Raw genomic sequence first — 20,554 nt, forward strand, 5'->3', positions numbered from 1 at the left:
TTTAAGAGGGGTTGGGAACCATTAGCGTAGAGGGACGAAACATGTAAATAAACTCTATGCCAATTTGTAATATATTGTTTAATAAAATATAATTACGTCCAATCAATTCTTTAAATGATCGAAAATACTAATGGATGTAATTACAGTGTATTAGAAGTGCTGAACAATCATTTGCATATGTTGTTAAAACAGTTTTCCTTTTAAATTCAAAACTGCTAACGAATAATTTTCTCATAAAAAATTGGCAATGCCGTTCGGGCCCTCTGATACTGAGTGGCCTGTACGGATTATGCTAGATGGCTAACCCGTTCCTGACGATATCTTTTAGGTCTGCCTACGTTAAACTGCCGACGCCCGATGAAGACTCTTAAAACCCCTGACGTCTGGATCAAAACGGATTTTTTTCCGGGACACATCCGGTCTGTAGGCGCTAAGCTGCCCGTCAGAAATAAAACCATATGACAAAAAGATCTTAACGAATAGGAATGATACAAACTTAACGGAAGTCGGTGGACTGCATACAATATGGAGATCTTATGTTTGGGCACGGACGTGTGGGGTGAAATGCACACTTGCGCAGTTTGCTTTCCTGCGCACAACATACCCGGCGTGTCGGCGGCGCTGTCCAGACCGATCGTCGACTGTCGGCGACAACTCGTTGTTCTCAATAAAGAAGAATAAAAATGTGTACAGCACAACATCTAAACATGCTCCCGCTACGCGCCAGTCCTCACTAGTGAATTTTAACTAAGATTTATTAAAATTTATTTATTTGCAATCAGTCGAATTTTTCCATAAACTAAAAAAAAGTTTGGGTTAACCCCGGACTTTTGTATAAACCCGCCACCCCAGGACGCTCACAAAACTAGGACGAACCAGGCGAGATCCAGACGTGCGGCAGCTCTGGCGTGTTCGGTACCGAGGTATGTGCTGTTCGGTACTTTTTAGAACTCCATTCATATCACTAATTTATTTATTGATTTGCGAAATTATCAAAAGGGTAATAGCGGTTCCACGAGCAATGCCTATAAGGAATCATTTCTGATCTGACGACAGAAACAGTTTTGAGTGTCGATATGATAAAAATAGATGTCCATTCGTTGTAATTTGAAGTTTGCAACATGCAACGACTTTTACCGAAAATTGGACGTAACAATAATTTGTTGAAAGCTGTAGCTAGTAATAATAAATACAATTTTTAATGTATACTAAGTGTTTTATTGTGTTCACCCTCAGCTCAGCAAATCCTTTCGCCAGGCAATGATCGCCATTTTTGTCAATTTAATAATAGTAACTACCAACAATGGAGGAGTTAGTTGTTTCCGTGAATGAAACTGTCAACTGTAGATAAAGTCTTCCAGTTTACTACGAATGTCAATAAAAGTTTGAGAGGAACAGTGACTCTTGAAATCTCACCTGCTGCTGGTGACGAGACACGTCGTATGCAGATTTAGCGGCAATGGTTGCCGGCAGTATTCAGGCATAGCGAAACCGTCTCAAACACGCGTTACAAGCGTGCGAGACTTTTTCTCTTATGCCTCCGAGAAGAAACTATCAGTTCCCTGACGGAACACACAGGACCGCGAGGCCTTCTCACCACACCACACATCACACTGCCGCGCCCACGGTATCGCCCGCTACTGGCCAATTCCGCCATTCACCCCCACTCCTCGCTCCCGACTGCCTCGGCTACGAGATGCAACAATGCTACTTCCGCGTGTAACTTCCACAATCGATTTAACTTCCATGTATTGCCACTGCCCCACCACGCGCACCAACTCAGTCAATGGATGTATGCATCCGACAGGCCAGTCCAACAGTCAGTTCTCTCTCACTTCCGAAACCACGATTTACAGGAATAGCGCTTGCCGCTCACCCTGCCCACTCACGAGCTAAGGACTGCTCGCAAGGAAACGTGTATCTAGTTGTAGCACGCGCACCACCAGACCGACCGACAAACTGGACGTGTGTAGGCGTTTTGAACACTCGACAGACAGAATTTTCGTGGTAGCGCTGTCGTGCCAACCTTCCGACATGAGCTCATCTTTTGTCAATGCACGCTGGAGTAAACGTTGTTCAAATATGGCTAACAAGACGAGAGTGCGAGGCGGAACTTTGATGACAGAGTTTCTGGTGAAGTTTAAAGACTTCAGATGTTTGTCAGACATGTCGTGCTAGCAACAGAGATACAAGAAATAAAGCATTTGTTTTAACGAATCTGTAATGTTATCATGTAGCATATAAAGACAGTGAAAAAATATATTTTTTATGAATGAAAATCCGTCGACAGTGTGTTTTGAAAAATTGGAAATTTGTGGTAAGAGCTATGAGACTAAACTGCCGAGGTCATTGGTCCCTAGGCTTACGCACTACTTAATCTAACTCAAACTTACGCTAAGGACAACACACACACCCATGCCCGAGGGAGGACTCGAGCCTCCGACGGGGGCAGCCGCGCGAACCGCGACAAGACGCCTAAGACCGCACGGCTACCCCGCGCGGCACAGTGTGTATTTCTGTGCTTAGATTTTATTTCCGATACTTTTCCGGAATGAAATCTAAAAGCCGAAATACAGGGATTTTAGATTTCATTTCCGATACGTATCGGTAGTACAGCCCCGGATCTACGATATTTTAGAACCGGGGCAAAAACCCCTCCACTTGCTCCTCCCACTCGAGCGTTGGAAATAGGACGCCAAAAATTAAAAAAAAAATCGATTTTTCTAAAACGTGTTCCTTTTGTAGCGCACGTCTTTCTGCAGAGGTTGATATATAAAACATATATGTTCGAGGAAGTGTAAGACATGTTATTTGGTCTTAAGTGTGCCAAAGTGCAGTGACCCGCCTCTTCACAAAGCATTCTTCTATCGCACGTCACTGTATTTCTCTCTGTGAAATTCAAAAGCGTGTATTTTGTAATGAAAGACATGAAACCTATATTCAGCACAGTGGAAATTAAAATGTCCCATGGTGCCTGTCCTGCTCACAGTCGGTCGGTTTGACATTCAACCCCTCTTAAAAAACAAACCTCAGAATTAGTTCTGGGTGAGATTATTTGTGATCAGAAGAATAAGAACTCTTTATTGCCTATTAGCTAATATTTTTCTCTTTCGAGTGACATATAATTAAATATAGAAACATAAAAACAGTAAAGACAAGAGACAAGCAAGACAGTACACATTATTTCAATCCTTAGGTCCCAGCATTATTTTTCTCTCTAATCTTGCTACAGCTTTCCCTTCTGCGAAAGACAATTACCTCACAAAAGATCGTCAAACGTTTTGCTACATTAAAAATCAAAATGTCTTTGTCTAATACTGAGAAAGCTGTTAATACGAGTAGTATGCAAGACTTATGCGGTTTCTCGATTTTTATTACGTCTATTTTGTCAATGTCTACAAGATAAAAGGAAACAGGCCTTTCTAATATTGCAGCAATAGTAACACACGCCAAATAAGCGAGACTGTTTTCGCACAGATGGTCATTTTTATCTACCTCATTTACATAAATAACACGACAGAATATAATTTATCAAGTACCAATATCAAATGCCTGTTGGACCTACTACAAGCAAGAAGTTTTATGTTAGGAAATAGTTTCGCATTTCAGCCATATGCTCCAGTTTCTCAAGGATGATATCGAAAAGTAGTAGCAGCAGTACGAAATTTTTATATAAATTTGGAACTGTTGTATGCTTCCATATAATTTGTGTTATGTCCCCGTTTCTTATCCTTTCTCGTTCTAACAAACAATCTTGTCATCACTAATTCTGTAACTATTCCTGTCATTGTCAAAATTTATTCTCCGGTTGACTTCACTAACGTTGCCAGTATCAGCGGTTCAGTTATCCAGCCTTTATTCTCCGGTTAGGCGCTATCACGTGTTCGTACAACGCGTTTACCGCGCCAAGCGGCTGCTAACCGTGGACTGTACGACTGGTTCTTAGTAGCCTGGCAAAAAGTTTCTGTCAAAATTTTATTTTCTTGGACACGCCGAGAAGATAGTATGTAATATTTCTTAGCTGTTATTCCTGTAATTCGTTCGTTTCCACTCCGGTAGTCTGAATCTGTGGATTTCGCTAATAATTATAACAACGCTTATCATTCCCACACCCAATCAACCGCATAAACAAACAGTGGTTGGTATTCGCCCTTCGAGTTTATTCGGCTCAGCTCGTTTAACCCCATTCCATTTTGTCTGCGGAAAAGTTTTTTTATTTCTTGATGCGATGGAGATTCTCCTGGCAGAGACATCTCGTATAATTTGCACGCATTCAAAAATCAACTTACGATTCTTTCAGAAATCTACTTAGAATGTGTTCAAAATTGTTCAAAAACCAACAGGGATGTGTTTCAAAATCGTGTGAATAATCGATAGACCGACGTGCGCTGGATGCTACGGGCTTTGTTAAACAAGGTTTTTTTTTCTTCGAGAATATGAATTTGGCGTCCTCTGAAATTGCCGCCCAGGGCCGATCAGATACCCCGGTTTGCAGCCCCCCCCCTCCCCCCCGCACCCGCACCCACCCACGCACTAGTTCCGGCCTGATGCAGCAGACTCAGTTTTACTAATAAAATGTACTTGCTTCATTGCTAAAATTGCTAAAAAAATTTAGCAGATCGCCATACCTTCCAGAAAAGTGTATGACTTTTTTTACAGCTAAATCAGGTTACCTTCCATTAGGAAAGTGGGTGCACTCAGCGACTGGATCTGATTTATAAATTATACACCGCAGCAATCAGTCGTCCTTCTTTGGCAGCTTTTATTTGGCAAATCCAGATTTCGGCTAGTGCCTAGGCATTATCAATGCACAATTTTCTAGTCTCAAATGCATGTCAGTTCCCTGTTGTTTGGGCGTCAGTCACAGTTCTTTCAATACTTGTTTGCTAAATGCTTCATCTCTTACTTATCTTTAGCTGTATTTATTAGATGATATGTCACTACCACACGTGACCTTTCTTCTTCTAATTTAAATGATTTTCTTAAAGTTTTAGGAGACATCTTTGAAGCTACAAACATAAATAAATTCCTAAAGTTTACATGATCATAATTTGTCTTTTTTGGATTGTTTTCCTCATGCAACTATAAATCATCTTGCAGATTTCAGGAATCGTTTTGTATATTAGTTGTATGTGTGCGTGAGTAATGGCAACGGCCTTGCCGCAGTGGATACACCGGTTCCCGTCAGATCACCGAAATTAAGCGCTGTCGGGTGTGGCCGGCACTTGGATGGGTGACCATCCGGAACGCCATGCGCCGTTGGCATTTTTCGGGTTGCAGTCACCCTCGTGATGGCAATTTAGAAACAACTCCTCTGCTGAGGATAACACGGCGGTCGGATGGTAGAGGGCGTGAGTTAAGTCTAAGTGTGCATGTGTTTTGGGGGCAGGGTGGTGAGTTAACTACTGCTCTGAATTAGAGGTCATCATAACTTCTGCCAATGGCTAGAATGCGTAAAGTAAGCTAACACCACTACTCGCAGGTTACAGCTTTTTCAGGAATTTATTCTCTTTCGTCAAATGTGGTTTAATGAAGTTCAGTACATCCGAAGAGCATGTTTCAGTCATTCCTAAATAATAACGAAAATTATCGGCTCCCATCTCCTCAAATAACTGGGCACGGATGAATTCCTACCTTTGCATTAGCCGTTTCTTTACCCATAGCTTTCCCTCGGCTTTCTACGGCCTTGTTGCTCTAAAGCAGCTAAGGCAAACCACAGGTTCTGTTTGTGGGTAACACCAAGAGGGATTTCGTAGTACATAACCTCGATGAACGTAAAGAAAACAAATCGTAACCAGCGACTGCAATAAGGCGGTTCTGTAAGCGCTGAATGCAGTGGGTGGGGACAATTGTGGGCTGCCACAAAATTGGTCGGTCAGCCGATAAATTGGTGCGTGAGAGAGCCCTAGGGCCCGACACAAGAGTGACGGATCGCTGGTAACATCGTCAATGATATCGTCTGCAACCGTTTGATTAACATTAGTTTAACTATCTCATATTACTAAAGCACAAAATATATTATCGCAAAGAAAGCGAAACTGTTCAATTGAACAGGTTACTTCAAGTGGCAAAAAGATCTGTTACACGAACTGGTTACGTATAAACAGTAGAATGTCGTGACGCTGGTGATAAACTGTTATGTGCACTTTCTGCTTAATGTTCAATCGGGACCATGTAGAGCTTATGTGGGAGAAGGTGTCTGGTAATGCTTTAGAGAGAGTCCTCTATAGCTTGCAATATTGTTCTGTAGGACGGGAACTAGCTATACTGTGTACTAACAAGGGAACCTCCCCATCGCACCCCCCTCAGATTTAGCTATAAGTTGGCACAGTGGATAGGCCTTGAAAAACTGAACACAGATCAATCGAGAAAACAGGAAGAAGTTGTGTGGAACTGTGAAAAAATAAGCAAAATATACAAACTGAGTAGTCCATGTGCAAGATAGCCAACATCAAGGACACTGTGAGCTCAGTTTATGTGACAAACTCTTATGTTTGCATGACGTTTTCGGGAGTGATTATCACATCCACAAGAAAACCTAAATCGGGCAAGGTAGAAGAATCTTTTTACCCATTCACCAAGTGTACAAGTTAGGTGGGTCGACAACATATTCCTGCCATGTGACGCAGATGCCGTCACCAGTGTCGTATTGAATATATCAGACGTGTTTTCCTGTGGAGGAATCCGTTGACCTATGACCTTGCGATCAAATGTTTTCGGTTCCCATTGGAGAGGCACGTCCTTTCGTCTACTAATCGCACTGTTTTGCGGTGCGGTCGTAAAACACAGACACTAAACTTATTAAAGTGAACAGAGACGTCAATGAACGAACGGACAGATCATAGCTTTACGAAAATAAAGAAAGTAAACGTTTCACTCGAGGGAAGACTTGAACCAAGGACCTCCCGTTCCGCAGCTGCTCACGCTAACCACGGGACCACGACGCTCTGGTGCTAGTATTATCCTTGATGTTGCCTATCTTCCGCATGGACTACTCAGTTTGTATATTTTGCTTATTTTTTTTCACAGTTCCACACAACTTCTTCCTGTTTTCTCGATTGATCTGTGTTCAGTTTTTCAAGGCCTATCCACTGTGCCAACTTGTAACTAAATCTGAGGGGGGTGCGATGGGGAGGTTCCCTTGTAAGTGGCAGAGCGTAGCAGCGCAGTAGAGTGCCGTACAGAAATGGGACACTGATTGTGAATTCGTAGATTCGCAGGCACATTGGTTCGAATGAGAGCGCGCGCACGTCAGTAAAGATGAAAAACGAAACTCTGAAAATTCCTAGTGTCGCTTTCATAGTTGTTTCTCATACGCTGAGGGAAGAAAACATTGTCAGTCGCTGACATCAGAGCTGAAAAACTGAAAGATATATGTCGAAAATAATCTTTTAAGTGATTTATGTATCGGTAGTGATCGGTAAGATATCAGTTATAAGAATCGTTGATGACACTGCTATCCTCAGTGAAAGTGACGAAGACAGGACCTGTTGAATGGAAAGAACAGTCTAATAAGTGCAGAATGTGGATTGAGAGTAAATCGAAGAGAGACGAAAGTAATGAGAAGTAGCAGAAATAAATTCGGCGGTAAATTTGTCTACATTGCGAACGACGACTTAGATGACCTGGAGGAGTTCTTCTATCTTGGAACCAAAATTACACATGACGGACGAAGCAAGGAGGCTATCACTCGCAAAAAGGCCATTCCTGGCCAAAAAAAAATCTAGTAGTATCTAACATAGGCCGTAGTTTGAGGAAGCAATTGCTGAGATTGTACCTGTGGAACACAACAGTGTGTGGAAATGAATACTGGACTGTGGAGAAACTAGAAAATAAGAAAATCGAAGCGTTTGAGAAGTGGTGTTATGGAAGGATATTGAAAATAATGTGGACTGATAACGTAAGAAACGAGGTTCTCAGCAGAATCGACGAAGAAAGAAATATTTAAATAGCAGGGATAAGAAGAAGAGACAAGACGATACGACATGTGTTATAACATCAGGGAATAACTTTCCTGATACTAGAGGGCGATGTAGAGAGTAAAAACTGTAGGGGAAGGGATATATCTAAATACGACCTGCAAAAAATTGGAGACGTAGGGTGCAAGGGGTACTTTCAGATGAAGAGGTTGGAATAGGAGAGGAATTCATGGTGGGTCGCAACAAACCAGTCAGAAGCCGGATGACCCAAAAAATAAAAGTGACAGGAAGATTGAACATTTTTTATCGCAGGTCGTCGGAAGACGTCAAACATTTGGTCAGTTTAATTGAACAAATGGGAGTCCGCTGGGGAGGGGCACTTGCCCCTCTTTCTGGAATCTGGAGTACAGAATTTTTATCCGTTCGGAATTTTCATACACCATGATTAACCATTGATTCTCTGTGATATAACAAGATTTTTGTGTCGTATATAAAATTTGGTTCTTGTAGCATGAGACATCTCGCAACTCATTTATATAAGAGAAATGACAATTTTAGAATCTTGCCCTTCCCCTGGAAAAATTTCTGCGGATACCCGTGATTGAACCAGTGATTTAGAGACAAGACATTAATTATAGGAAAGCAGTATGTTCTAAAGACAGAATGGCAGTAACACTAGGTTTCTTTGGACTGGTTTAAGAGATTGATGTATCTCTTCAAAGTATCCAAGTAAAGGATCTCAATGACTGTTCCTGCTGAGCGCAGGGCTCTTTATGATGCACTGAAAAAATCTCTCCTTATGATGCACTGAAAAAATATATATTCTTTATTTCAAATTTCCTTTACTAGCAGTTCAACTTAGGAGGTAAAATTATTAACAGATTCTTTCAAAAATCCACAAAACTGGTAGGGAATCACATAATGTCCTTCTTGAAGGGGCGAACGGCAACCTGACGTGAAGAATACAAACGTTGAGTTCGGCGGTGGTGAATGCACTGAACTGGGTTGTACTAAATGATACATATGTCGGGTCTCCAGCCGGAAAATATCGTCATCTGGACACAATATTTCAGCGGTCCACCTGGACGGTATCTTCAGGTGAGTAGGCCGTCGCACTAACTCGCAGGAACTGAAATCAAACACGCCGCGGCGGCTTCTTTATGCACCGCCCGCAGGTCCACCACGCGTGCGCCAATTTAACTGCTCTCTAGCGCAAGACACAACAGCGCACCGGCGGTGAAAACTCGCGGAAACGATAAATCGATATCAAACACTACTGAGAGCCTTGGATGCCCGAAACAAAGACCGTTGTTTTTTAATGTCAATCAAAACAGGGTTGCAAGTCTTACTCAAAGGATACCCCTTATCTCTGCTTATAACATTGTCAGGTAGCCGGATTTCAGTGGCTTCTTTCACTACGCTCCAAATAATTCGACGCAGGGGCAACCACTTGTGTCTCATTGTACAACATTTTACGTCCGTCAGTAAGATAATGTTCTGCAACTGCCGTTTTTTCTGGCTGTAATAAACGCGTGTGGCGATGTGCTCCATGCATGGATCCTGGACCGTACGAATCGTTTGTCCAATAGAGGCTTTTCCGCAATGGCAGGGGATTTTACGGAACCACATGGATTGAATTGAGGTTGCGATCTGCTACATGTTTTCCGTGTGGTACTCGTTATGTTTGGCATTCCACAATGCCGTTTGTTGTCGCAATAGATCTATTAAGTTTTCTATTTTCTGACGATTCCACCGGAAGCTCGTTTTGAGATGGAATATAAATTAATATATACGGCTACTGTCGGTACATTATCGTCTCGTTCTGGCTCTGTAACGAGAAACTCCGTCCAAATACAGTGCTCGAACGAACTGTTTCCTTTGATGATCAGACACAGCGCAAAATTTGTTCTCTGTTTCTGGACAATGCGCCGAGAGCGTCCTCGACAGACTCGCCGCTTTGCGCCGAACCTCTAATCTTGGTTTTGCACAGCGCGTCCGCCGTGGGTGGACGCGGCTTCAGAGGAGAGCATCCCAGTATAATCTCCTCTCAGTCGTCCGGATTCACCTTTCTCGCACTATCCGTAAATCGCTTTACACGAACGCTTTACATTCAGCTTTTTCCTCCATTTCCCTCCAGCCGAGTCAGTTCTCAATTTCGATGCCAACAGAACAGTAAACTCTTAACTCTCCTCCTATGCCGAAGGCTTTACTAGAAAAGTGAACAACTAAATAATTGCAGTTAAACGGCAAAATTTAAATTTATTTGCTCTTGTAGGATTCTAGATTTAGATAAAGCAACACAATGAAAGTTCCATTATAAAGGAGTGAGCGATTTAGCAGCGGAGCTTTGGTGTTGTCTACCTCCGACGTGTTATGTCATGGGTATGGGTACCCATCGGTATGGGTACGAGAGAGAGAGAGAGAGAGAGAGAGAGAGAGAGAGAGAGAAATTCGCAGTTAAGTCCCATTCAGCAAGTGTGAGAGTGTTAAAGAGAAATAAGACAGACTCGGAAATTCGCAGACAAAATATAGTATTATCATTAAATGAAGAGTAATAGGATTAAAGGCTGTGCTACGTCCCGATGCGCCGGCCGAAGTGGCCGCGCGGTTCTGGCGCTGCAGTCTGGAACCGCGAGACCGCTACGGTTGCAGGTTCGAATCCTGCCTCGGGCATGGGTGTGTGTGATGTCCTTAGGTTAGTTAGGTTTAACTAGTTCTAAGTTCTAGGGGACTAATGACCTCAGCAGTTGAGTCCCATAGTGCTCAGAGCCATTTGAACCATTTGAACGTCCCGATGCTTTAACTCACTCATTAATATAATCAGTTTTTACCTCTTTCATCGACTTGGTAGGGGAAAGAAGAGAACGTGCGTAACAGCTGAACAAGATATGCGACGCGTCCCACATTTATCTGCTTTCAGCGCTAAATTAGACATTGTATGGATAATACATCGTTTCAGACACAGCCTGTAACCATCGCAAAGCCACGTGGCATGATTGCGTAGACCAAATTTATGTTTTACGAAGGTAAAACAGGTAAAAAGTTTCGATCGTCAATGTGGACAAACTGTAGTTTACATCACTTATAACTCTTTGCAAGCATGGAGTTTTGATTACGCTGGAAATTTCCTCGCTAGACAAAACGGGAGAATAATAGCACCACGGTACAGTTTTTACAATTCGCGTTTAATTCGGTCTGCATCTCTATATTTATCGGTATAATGATCATCACTACACATCTGCAGTCAATGTAAACAGGTCCTGATAATGTGTCAGTGGCCTCATCAATAAGCAAAACAGCACTATATTTACGGAAAGCTAAAGTGTAACGCGTAATGTTGCTGTTACACAATTTTATTTTTAATTTGACTTAAACAACGTGACAGTGTTAGCGTGAGATTTAGTTACAACAAGGCGCCACGTACGATCCTTCTGTTGTTTAGTTCCTGAGCCTTGGCGCGGTCGACCTTGCTTCAGTAGTTAACTAGGTTCGATATCTCGAGCTAAACTGTAACTCTGATCATTGGACGAACTCTGGCGTGGCTGGTTTTAAAGGGCTGAGCAAGGTGGCCCTGAGGACAGAGTGGAACCGGCGAGCGAGTGCTTCACTGCAGAGAGCAGAGTTGGAGCCACCCAGCAACTAGCCGGACGCTGCGGGCTGTGTGTGGCGTCCTGTGTGGACTGGCGGGTCGTCTGTGCCGGTGTTGGGTTCTGCAGGATGAACCAGTCTCAGTGTCCACACTCGGGCCGTGTCAGCTTGCCTTAGTTCCAAGTGTTGATCACGCTTTCGGCAAATGCAGTTGCGCTTTGTTTCCTGTTGAAGGTACGCCTCATGTATTGCTTGTGATGATGATGTTTGGTTTGTGGGGCGCTCTACTGCGCGGTTATCAGCACCCGTACAAATTCCCACCTTTGCTCAGTCCAATCTCACCACTTTCCTGAATGATGAAGAAATGGTGAGGACAACACAAACACACATTCGTCTTGAGGCAGGTGAAAGTTCCTGACCCCGCAGGGAATCGAACCCGGGGCCTCGGGCTCGGGAAGCGAGCAAGCGACCGCGAGACCACGAGCGCGGACAATATTGCTTGTGGAACAAGTTATTGCCGATAGTGTCTGGAACGCCGTCAGCTATGGCTGGGTCTCTAAGTGTGGCACTAGCGATGAAGGACGCAGTGAAGATTTTATTATCGGTAAGCGTTATCCTACTCTAAATGTACGTGTTAAAGTAAAACTGTGTGAAGTTCGACATCCTGGTTACAAGACATACTGTTTGGTTTCAGTGTGCGCGTGGTAACACGAGGGAAAGAGCTTTCCTTAAATTTAAAGATTGCGGTACGCCAAATAATTTAGATGCTATTTATCGACATTTAAATTTGTTTGTAGAAATAAAGAATACAAACAGCCGTACTATCTGCAAAATATATTAATTACGCAACTAGTGTTATCTTTAGGCCCCTATGCAAACGGAATGGTGATAGGTGCATAGCGACCTGAAGATGGCACTAACATAGTGTCGAAACTGGTCGAGTAATTTACATATTTTATAAAAAGTACGGCTGTTGGTTTCTTAATTTCTAGAAGTTTATGGTCAGCCGCAGTACCACTTCCACTTTAATGCTGGAACATCTAAAATTTAAATTTTGTGTTTGATTTTGTTAATCAACCCGTCTAGCTTCTTCTCTTGTTAAGTAATAAACATTATTTGTAACTTAATGATTTAAATCTGCTAATTACGTTAGCCCTTAGTGGTTTCAAGGTTAAAAATATGTTATGAATGTTATCTGATTGTTGTAAGTGCTTGACAGTTGTTGTTGTCATTCCAGGAGCTATTGTGTTGTATTGTATTTAACTGGGGAGCTAGAAACGACGGAGAGGCTTCGTCCCCGCCATAGCCCTCAGTGGTTAACAACCCCACAACAGGCTACAGCAGTCCACTCACCCCACCGCCGCCCCACACCGAACCCACGGTTATTGTGCGGTTCGGCCCCCCAAGTGGACCCCCCACCCCGGGAACGTCTCACACCACACGACTGTAACCCCAATGTTTGCATGGTAGAGTAATTAATGGTGTACGAGTACGTGGAGAAAATGTTTGCTCAGCAATCGCTGACATAGTATAACTGCGGCGGAATAAGGGGAACCAGCCTGCATTCACCGAGCCAGATGGAAAAATGCCGTAAAAACCGTCCACAGACTGGTCGGCACACCGGACCCCGACAGTAACCCGCCGGGTGGATTCGTGCCGGGGACTGGCACGCCTTCCCGCCTGGAAAGCAGTGCGTTAGACCGAATGGCTTACCGGGCGGGCATGCAGGCGCTATTACTATGTTTTGAAGTTGTATTACTGAAATTGATGTAAGGCCGAATTGGAATGGAAGCCATGGAGGTGGCGTGTATAATGCAAGTCGAGCTGAGCTCCAATGACAAGCCAAGACTTGTCTCGAGACGCCGACAGCTGTCGGACACCAATCTGATACGACCAAAGCGTTATTGACTTGGTCAGCTTGTGAAGCTCTCTCTCATAAATTAATCACTTAATTTTCCTGAAATTGTATTCATTTGTTTGTCTGTACATGTAAATCACAGCTACCGATTTCCGTCCCATTCGGATAATTCCTTCGTGGTGCGTCCTTTTTTTTGTTTTAGAGTGTAATTAATATTTGTCTGTTTAGGACTTTATTTGAAATTACGTTTTAAAATGACAAGTCCAGATCGCACAAACATCACACATAAGTATCTGGCAGAGGGTGCTTCGAACCAGCTTCAGACTATTTGTCCCACTCTTTAACAGCACGTGGAAAAATTATCGCTTAAATCTTTCTGTACGATCTCTGATTCTTCTTTTTTTACTATGATTGTCATTTCTCTCGAAGTAGGTTGGTGACAACAAGATAGTTTCACAGCCGGCCGGAGTGGTCGCGCGGTTCTAGGCGCTGCAGTCTGGAACCGCGAGACCGCTACGGTCGCAGGTTCGAATCCTGCCTCGGGCATAGATGTGTGTGATGTCCATAGGTTAGTTAGGTTTAATTAGTTCTAAGTTCTAGGCGACTGATGACCTCAGAAGTTAAGTCACGTAGTGCTCAGAGCCATTTGAACGATTTTTTTGATAGTTTCACATTCAGAGGAGAAATGTGATCCAGAATGAGATTTTCACTCTGCAGCGGAGTGTGCGCTGATATGAAACTTCCTGGCAGATTAAAACTGTGTGCCCGACCGAGACTCGAACTCGGGACCTTTGCCTTTCGCGGGCAAGTGCTCTGGAAACATCCCCCAGGCTGTGGCTAAGCCATGTCTCCGCAATATCCTTTCTTTCAGGAGTGCTAGTTCTGCAAGGTTCGCAGGAGAGCTTCTGTAAAGTTTGGAAGGTAGGAGACGAGGTACTGGCAGGAGTAAAGCTGTGAGTACCGGGCGTGAGTCGTGCTTCGGTAGCTCAGTTGGTAGAGCACTTGCCCGCGAAAGGCAAAGGTCCCGAGTTCGAGTCTCGGTCGGGCACACAGTTTTCATCTGCCAGGAAGTTTCGAGAAATATGATGTTTAAAATTTCGTGAACTCTCGTAGATGGTTTTAAAGAGTACGCCTGGGATGTGAATCTTCCATCTTGAAGCATATGCAAAGGAAAGAAGAAAATTTAAAGGCCAGGCAGTGAACCCTTTAAAGATAAAAAAAAGAAAAAAATGTTTTATCGTGGTGCACTTATATGTCAATGAATTTCATTCCAGCGAGTCGATTACAGACATGAAGTGCCTTTTGAAAAGTCTGCGAAATGTCTATTTTATGGGTGCCAGAACGACTTCATTGAATGCGGGCATATTTTGAACCGAGATCTTCCAACGTTTCATACTTCGCATAACCCAGTTTTTCCGATGTCAAAGACTGAATAACTGGTACAGGGACGTTTCGGAAATGTGCTGTTGAATTTTTGTGAGCCTTAGATAGTTTCATATAGCACACTGTACTCCACAACAATGGCGTGGCAATTGAGAGCAGTTGAACACAGACCGGGGAATTCCACGCGTCTCCGAGCCTTTGTCTTTTCAATTCTGTTGCGATGTAATGAAAAGGCCGTTAGTGTGTGTATGTATGTGTGTGTGTGTGTGTGTGTGTGTGTGTGTGTGTCACGCGTTCCAAAAAACTGAAGATATTGGATTGGACAAATGAATTGATGTGATTATCAGTGGGACGATACCTCTGCCCAGAGCCTACAACGTGGTTTGCTGTGTCTCGTTGAGTGAGTGCGGGTGATACCGTTGACGGCGATTCATTCGTAGGGTAAAAAAGATAATCTCGGTGTCTCCCTCACTGCTATTAGAGGAAATGTGCGGTATGTGCTGGTAACAGTTCTGACCTTCTTCCTTCCCTGCTACCACTAGCAACACGAACGCGACGCTTCAATTTGTGCCATCACAGCTGCTGATATTTCAGACAAGTGCGTTGCCTAATTACACGATCATTGAACAAGAGCAGTTTGGACCAATGTTTACCAAGTGAAAAGGAACAAAAAACACTTAACAGCATTTTTATAATGAATTAAAACTACATAATAATTTGCCCCAGCATATGAAACAGATGATTAAAATCACATTTTACTTAAAATGGCAGCCAAAGTGTAACTCTTAAATATTGCATCCTGCGCAATTAAAGACGGCGTAAGGAACTCAGAGAAGCGTCACTAAACAGAAGTGATCGCTTGTGCATAACCCCCTCCTTTTTAATTCACTGGGCAAGGTGTTTCTAGTAGCTGGACTACAGGTAGCACTTTGGAATTCACAATTATTTCTTCTGCCGATTTCACGCTATTTTTTACAGCCATCCAATGCAAAGCTCGGCGGCCCCTGTCCGTCGGTAAATGAGGTCCGCACGGTCTCGATTTAGCTCCGGTTGTTGCTTCGCTTTTCCCCGTCACAATCACATTACGAAAAATCGACTTGGTTGCCGCAAAAGGGCGGAAATATCTCTGATGGATTCATTACTCAGATGTTCCACGTTGGAGCCCTCCTGAGTGGCCCATTCTGGTTCTCTGCTGACAACACAATACTCCCCGCCTCCTGTTACACTGGCCCGTCCGCGCCTCGTGACGCCTAGTAGATCAGTTCCGCGTGTTGATATGTAATTAACTGTTCGGTGCACTTCCAATGACCAGCGTGATAAACTGCACACCAAGAAAACAGAAATGTTCTTACCGAGAATGAATTCTCGCACGATATAGAAAATAATCGAAGTATACATTGTATCGTACAAAAAAACTGTTGTCGGATCGAAAATCGAATTCGGACTTGTCTTTCTTGTATGGGGCGCTACAGAGCACGCCTGGATCGCACCACCTGTCGCCTCAAAGCATCACTTGGTTTGTCCGGACACATCTCTACCGTGTGACATACAACCAATGTTTTCAAGTCTATTCAATGTTACAGACCGGCCTGAATTTGCGGCAGAAGCAGACTGGCCACCAAATTCGACCTACAAACGATATTTTTAGATGTGGATCTGGTCAGATAAAATAATGTTGTATGGCGTTGTTAGGTGGGAGACACCGAAAGGCAGCTTCAGCTGCCTTTTGGAAAGGTTTTTCTGTCATTCGTGAAGTTTGAGAGCTGTGCATTTAAGTGCAGACGACTATAATTGGTGTGTGTAGTACGGTATCATGTATGTGTAGGATGATGGTGAGAGAAGGGAGACGCTGGAGTCTAGTGGAGGCACAGAGTCTAAGCCTACCCGAATCGAGTAGCACCAAGGGGCCGCCGAGCTTCACGTCATCATCTGATTGATGGCTTCACTTCATGAGACTCTGCGTAGAGTTTTGGAATTTAATCCACGACGCCGGCGCAAAAACTGGTGGTCTGGAAACTCCACACCACCCCTCCTGCTCTCTGCCGTAAGGGGAAACTCAGAGAAGGCGCTTTCTTGAAGTTTTAAGCATATACGATGAATATCAGTATGTCTCAGTTTTACCGTCATAAATGCATGGTACAACGTACAAAGCATGTCTGTAGTGAATGGACTATATGAGAAAAATGACCATATATTCAAACAATGTAAAATCCAGGATGGAATGTAACAATATTGAAGAGCATAGTTGCTACTCACCATTTAGCGGAGATGCTGAGTCGCAGACACGCACAACAAAAAGACTGTCACAAAATAAGCTTTCAGCCATCAAGGCCTTTGTCAAAAATAGATGACAGACAGACAGACAGACACACACACACACACACACACACACACACACACACACACACACACACACACACACGCATGATCACAGTCTCTCTCTCTCTCTTTCCGTGTGTGTGTGTGTGTGTGTGTGTGTGTGTGTGTGTGTGTCTCTGTATGCGTATATGTGTGCGTCTGTCATCTATTTTCGACAAAGGCCTTGTTGGCCGAAAGCTTATTTTATGACAGTCTTTTTGTTGTGCATGTCTGCAACTCAACATCTCCGCTGTATGTTAATATATTCGTTTGAGGAGCTTTAACCTGCACACACAGGTATTTAAAATAAGGTAGTTATTGGTAACTTATGCAATCACTACTACTGTATTATGAAATAGTAATGATATTTTAAAAATAATTTGTTTTCGTGACCAAAACACAGTCGAAGCCTTTCGTTTTTACCCCTCAGAAAATTTTATTTACTCCTGAAGGGCCGGAGTGGCCGTGCGGTTCTAGGCGCTACATTCTGGAACCGAGCGACCGCTACGGTCGCAGGTTCGAATCCTGCCTCGGGCATGGATGTGTGTGATGTCCTTAGGTTAGTTAGGTTTAATTAGTTCTAAGTTCTAGGCGAGTGATGACCTCAGAAGTTAAGTCGCGTAGTGCTCAGAGCCATTTGAACCATTTTGAACTTGAAGGGTAATTACCTTCAAGCTGGGAAACACTGGGCTAGGGAGGCACAATCCCTTAAGTGACGTCCAACTGAAAGACCGTGACAAGGACTTTACTCACAAGAAATCGTTATTACCACAATCTGTACCCATATTCTGCTTCTATAGATGTTATAAATTAAAGTCCCGCACCGCGTTTTTTTATATATGGAAGCTAATCTCAGGAAATGATATAAGGCATTTGATAAAGTTTTCTCTAATACATACATTGATTCACGACGAAGGTTCGTAAACATTTACAAATAATTGGTGCTAATTTGCTGAACTATCATGAATTTCAGTTCTTTCAGACCTCCGCCGCGTAATTTCTGTCTGTATGTGAAGGTTACTCTCAGAAACTACTGTAAGCTTGTTGATACCAGCGGCGGAGTCTCGATGACATTGCGGTTGCTGAGGGGCGGTGCATCAATCACGGCTCCCATTGTTGGCGGGCAGTCCGCTCACTGCCTTAGGCGCTGCAGTACACCACAAGGTGGCGTGTGCTGCTTAAATCGTTAAACTGATAATTATGAAAGTTATGAGATTAGTTACATAACGTTTTTCTCTAATTTTTAATATCTCCAAGCAGTGGCCCGTTGATCCTTAACTCACGAGGTGTGACCTCTCAGAAGGCGCACAAATTTTCGAACTCGCTCTCCAAGTCAGTTATGTCGCAGTGCTTCTATACCTTCCTTGCCTTCCTAAAATTGCCAACCCAACATTGCTTTGTTGTCGGTTGCTTTATCGCCATCTTTGTTTGTTGCTGACGTGTCTTATTAACCGATGTTAGGGACTCCTAGACCCCCGTTCGTGAACTGCGGACCTGTTTTCTTCGGTACCTTACCGCAGAGTACAAAATGTGTGTCGCAGGAAGGTGTCAGTTTTAACTTTGTCGAGTTTGATGACATTGTTATCCGGCGGATGGAGCAAGATATCAACGATATAGATAAAACAAATAGCCGAAAAAGACAATGTTTTACAGTAGCCAACGGTAACAGTTCTGCTATCGGAGAAGAGCACCATTCAGAAGACCTTCGGGTCAGTGGTGATGGGGATCTGTCTGTCCAATACAATACTTAGAGACAGTCAAATGTGTTCTGAGCGGTGATGTAGATCCCAGCACTGAATGTTAGTTTTGTGGGTTTTCTTTTCGTACTTATCGAGTGGGATTTTTATGTGCAAATTTAACCCCTGGAATTTAGCTTTGTGTGAAAATTTACTTGTAAAATTCAGTTCATTAACAGTCCGTTTATCGGTATAAAACACATACGCAAAAGTACGTGACTTTATGTGATTAATATTAAAACGCTGTAGTCTTTATTTAGTGCTATAAAATAAACAAGGAGCATTTAAAGATCTCTGAAATAAATGTAAAAGTTTGATGTGGTTTGTACCTTAAATATAGTTTCAAATGTAGGGATCCCAGAGATCCACCTCGTAGTATACGTTACAGAAAAGTCATCTCTTGGATTAAGGGTTAACAAAATTACCACTACACCGGACAAGTCATCTTGGGCTGGTCGATAGTTCTACTACTACTTACTGACGCTGTCTGGGTTCGGTTCGGCAAGTTTTCTGAACACTTGCGAAGTCAGATTGTGCGGCCTTACTTAAAATTTGCTTAGTGTGTGCTTTCGGACGATGGGGCTTCGGCATTATAGTACGTCCCACTTTAATAACGTTAGAGACGATTTTCCGGATCTCGGAATAGCGAAAGGGGTCGGGCGATTAAGCTGTATTTTTAAGCAGAAAGTTGGCACGGGCCGATGCATTATGAGACGATGAGCACCGGCGCCTGGAGGCGACACGAGGAGCTGAGTCGAATCCGCAGGCGCCCCCCCTCTCCCCCACACGCTCCGCTACGCGGCGGCTGGAACTCGCGCCTCAGTCTCTCCGAAGTTCTGAATCGCCGAATCGCCGGCCGCCGTGTTAGTCGGCGCAGCAGCTTGCAGGATGTAACACCTCCGTTTATTTGTCCCGACCTGTTCTGATCGAATAGCAGCCCAATAATTATTATTAATGTGACCGTGTACCTAATGGGGCTGGCAATCGGAATTGACTGCTACGGAAGTTGTTACTTTCCAGTTCGTCCTTCTCAATACTGTAATAATGAAATGTCTGGTAACAAGAAAAACACCAACATAGTTTCACTAATTACGAACCTATATTCTTCTCAAAAACACAAAAAAGGAGACAGCTACTGCCTTCGTCATACATATCTAATTACGGCTAATCTCAGCACAGGCTTCTTCATTTTCCATTATCGTCACACGCTAATCCATCACTGCATCCAACATTGCAATCCAAGGTGATGCCGGCGCGGTAGACGCGAAACTAAATATCGGCCCTAGAAATATCACTTATCACTTTCGTAATAATACTTCTTCAATTTCCCGATATTATTCTAGTACAAAGGGGTCTAACCACGGCGATGGCGACTCCGTTCACCGTTAAAGCCTTGCATTTCAACAACTGGCCTCCACAACACGACACAATCGATTGTTCGCCCTATCGACCTGTGCCGAGTGCAAATTTATAGTAAGGGCCTACAGACCCCTTACAAGGAGTACTGTCGTTATTATCGGATCGTGCTCTGCTGGGCATGCACCACTTGGGGCCAGTGGTCGGCATTAAGCACCGATATCACACAGTGCTGAAAGGGGGTAGACTAGGGTAGAATTTTCTTTTAGCCTAAATTTTTTATTGGTTTAAAATGTTCAGGATGTACATAAAGTCAGGGCTTTCAATTATTTATTGCACAAGAACCAAACATTGTA

General features: G+C 43.4%; 1 pseudogene; it reads left to right on the plus strand.

Annotated features, from left to right (window-relative positions):
* The first annotated feature begins 5,147 nt into the window (after positions 1 to 5,147).
* LOC126430013 (5S ribosomal RNA) lies at positions 5,148 to 5,265 on the plus strand (annotated as a pseudogene).
* Positions 5,266 to 20,554: the final 15,289 nt, after the last annotated feature.

The sequence above is a fragment of the Schistocerca serialis genome, chromosome 1 (assembly GCF_023864345.2).
Source record: "Schistocerca serialis cubense isolate TAMUIC-IGC-003099 chromosome 1, iqSchSeri2.2, whole genome shotgun sequence".
Taxonomy (NCBI): Eukaryota; Metazoa; Arthropoda; class Insecta; order Orthoptera; family Acrididae; genus Schistocerca; species Schistocerca serialis.